At 46.9% G+C, this 3,606-nt stretch overlaps 1 long non-coding RNA gene across 1 annotated transcript; it reads left to right on the plus strand.

Moving 5' to 3' along the window:
- Positions 1–263: 263 nt before the first annotated feature.
- Positions 264–672, plus strand: LOC131303625 (uncharacterized). The gene is made up of 2 exons (XR_009192110.1): positions 264–545; positions 576–672. It is a non-coding gene; the product is annotated as an uncharacterized LOC131303625 (long non-coding RNA).
- Positions 673–3,606: the final 2,934 nt, after the last annotated feature.

Below are 3,606 nucleotides of genomic sequence, written 5' to 3' on the forward strand. Positions count from 1 at the left end.
CCATAGGAAAATGAAAGATATATACCTTCACAATTAAAATATTTTTGGTTGTATTAGGCCTATGCGATGATATATATACATTTTTCGTTGGTCCGTTGAGATTCGTGAACAAGCTCGAGTTCGAGTCAAGCCAAGGTCCGCTCGGCTCGAGCTCGACTCGTTAAGTTTTCACTGAGCTCAAGCTCGTATTCGTTAAAAACTTAATAAACAAGCTTGAATATTGTAAGGCTCGGTTCGGCTCGTTTGCACCAGTAGTGGTTTTCTGTGGAGTAAACGAAAACTGATTCTTATGCTCCAACAAGAACAAGCTTGTCCGGGGTGCTCGCAAAAGCGGTTGGACCTGGAATTTCCTTGCCAAGCTTTTTCAGAACTCGTTTCCTAGAAGGCACCGGGTCAAGATCATATGGGCCGATAAAGGAGTTGTTATCGGAAGAGAATCCTCCCGTCTACAAGGATACTGCTGCGGAAGAGTACCTGACGCTCCGATACCAGAGAGGGACCGGTGGAGAAGACCATCTACTGTCACATTTCAAGTTGTAATGCAGGTGAAGTTCAAAAAAAAAGTTGTAATTCAGGAGGCCACGGAGTTCCTTTTTCTCCCACTGTTCTGGGTTAGAAAAATCAGTTTTAGTAAATCCCTTGGCTTTGAAATTTGAATGTGCTCTTCATTAAGTCTCTTTAGTACTTTTGCAGCTATGTACTTGTTCTAAAGGCACTAGTGTGGATCATTTTGTAGCCAATGGAGAAACACAATGCTACATTCGTGCGAATAACGTGGAAGTGCGAGTCATGTGCTTGTAAAAGAAGGCAAGGTAGTATGTGTGAATCATGTATTACAATAGAGTAAAGTGCAAGTCGTGTGCTCTTGCCGGCGAGGTTTGCTTGCTGGCACTATGGTGGTTTGGTCGATCCGGGGTGGGTCTTATTGGTGGGGTACAGTGTCGCCGGGGGGGAGGTTAGCCGGCAACTGTTGGTTTGCTGAGGGCGTTCCTCTGTTCTGGGCGGTTAAGGGTTAGGGTTTGGGTCTATAGGCTGAGCTTAGCTTGCTTCTTCGTGGGCTTGCAATTTGGGTGTAGACACCCCAATCTGGGCTTCCAGATTAATTTACTTACGGTTTTTGATTCCCCAATGATGAAATGGATCAAGAACACCCTGGGAATGATAGCGTGTTTGAGCTTTGAGTGTTTGAAAAACTCTTGAACCTAACCTAGCCTAAGCCACTTCAAAAACCAAAAACCCTACTGATGTGCGCCAGGGCGCAACCATTCCGCGCCAGGGCGCACCATCGCGCGCCTGACTCACTCCATCGCGTGACAATGCGCCAGGGCGCACCATCGCGCGACAGACTCACTATGTCGCGCGACGGTCAAAGCTGTCCCCATCACCTTTATCAGCTGGGATGCTTAGCCACCAAGCAAACCTTAACCAGCCTAGTGGACTGGTTGAGCTCCTCTCATTACACCAACCAGATTGATCACCCCCTCTCCCTATTTATACCCCCATGGGTCTTTCATTCAAAGGGTTCCAAAAAATGAAAGGTTAAGCACAAGCTCTAGTACTTTTCTTCCAAAACTCACAATCTTTCATTTTCACACTTCAACCATCCAAGAACAAAGCTTGTTCTTTGCTTCTACCACTCAAACTCCTCAATCAAGCCTTCAAACATCAAAGCTCAACACCTTTCAAACTCAAAAACTAAAGGTATAGCTTACCTTTGTTCTATTTTCTGTTCTGATCCCTGAGGGGGGCCGGCAGGGCCAAGGCTGGTAATCAATACCAGTTCTGGTCCTAAAGCTGGCAAGGTTTCAAAAACCGTCATGGTAGGAACCAGCGCGCGATGGTCCCACTCTCTCGCGCGACACTCCGGTGCTGCATGAGATGGACCGCGTGGGGATTGGTGTCCTACTGTTTTGTGCTTTATTTTGTGTATAGATCACTCTGTTGAGCATGTTAATAACCAGTTTACTGCTTTCCTTTGTTAGAAATTGCTAGCCGTAGTTCAATTTGCATGTCTTCTGTTTTGGAGTACGCCAGGGCGCACCATCGCGCGCCAGACTGGTTCCATCGCGCGACAGTGCGCCAAGGCGCATCCTCGCGCGCCAGACTGGCTCCGTCGCGCGACAGTATGCCTCTGACCAGTGAGTGGCCTTGCACGGGTAGCTTAGTTTTAGATCATTATTTTGTCCCCACACTGTTTATGGGGTGTTTTATTAATTTGTAAGGCTTTAAACTCCTTTAAACTGTATATTATGCTGTTATAAACTGCGTGGTTTGTCCTGGGTGTGCACTGGTCCTTCCAGAGCCCAGATGGTTTGAGAATAAGAGCTGTGGGTTTGAGCTCACCGGCGCGCGCGTGTCTTGGAGTTGTGCGCGCATGAGTAAACAGCATGCAGTGACTCGTTCAGTGCATGCTAGTTTCTTCCTACGCACGTCACTCCAAAACAGGGGCCTCCCAGTTTGTTTAAACTCTCACAGCAGTCTGTTCTCATCCTATACTAACTGCTCATCCATGCTATCTATCACATCCTGCAAACATGTTACAGTATTAATCCCCGATTAACTGTTCCCCTGCCCTAATTGGCTAAAAATTGATTAATCAAACAGAATCGCAAACAAACATTTTCGCAAATGCCTAAGTAGAGACCGATCTCCGGATTGGGCGAGAGGGGTGCCATAAAACCCTTCCCCTCTCGTAACCTGGCTCCCGAACCCAGATATGGTTATGACGGACTGGTTCCTTAACTTTTTCAAATCAATCAGCGCGGCAAGTGCTTCGAAATACGGTTCCTTGGGTGTCGGACCTTCAAAACCCGAGTGGCGACTCTGTATTTTTGTGAGCGCTTGCTTCCCCGCTCGCGCTCCCTCGACCCGGGCCCCTTGCCTCGCGTCTCGGAATCCGAAAATTCCGAAAAGGGCACGCTTGCCCACAGTGGCGACTCTGCTGGGGATCGAATCAATATTAGTCTATACTTAGATTTTAATACGCTTGAGAACAATCCCACAAAAGTCTGTCAAAATAGTGAGCTTCGCGCTGCTAAAGAAAGGATTGGTGATTTAACGGGACCTCGTGTCCGGCCAATCCAATCTGGGACTTTTCCGATCATTCTCTCGTGTAGTTTCTTCTAAGCATTGACTAAATAAAGTGGGCCAAATTTGAAAAAGGCGTTTGCGAATTTGCGATTCTATTTTCATTAATCAACTTCTTTAGCATCTTCATTTGCATCGATGTGGGATAAAGCCTCGTTGGATCGTTTTGGCAATCCGGCACGGTTTATCGGAGCTCGGGGACCCCGAATGACCGACAACCTTCGACGATAATGAGTCATTCTACCGTTTGACTGTTGCTCTGCGATTACGCGGGCAGCGGGAGGTATATCTTGGCTTTAGTCCGAGGAACCCGTTACAAGCCAAAACCAGCCTTTGCATATACAAAGCATTAGAACTCTCCAAACTAGGACAGGTACCTACAGGTTAAGATTACTTGCATCTAACCCCCATATACTGTCTACGTGTTACTGCTTTCCCTATCGCATGTACTGTACATACACTATTTTGCATAGGAGCATGCTTAAGGTTGTCTTGTCTTTCAAGTTTGTCATGCGCTGT

This window comes from Rhododendron vialii, chromosome 10a (assembly GCF_030253575.1).
Source record: "Rhododendron vialii isolate Sample 1 chromosome 10a, ASM3025357v1".
NCBI lineage: Eukaryota > Viridiplantae > Streptophyta > Magnoliopsida > Ericales > Ericaceae > Rhododendron > Rhododendron vialii.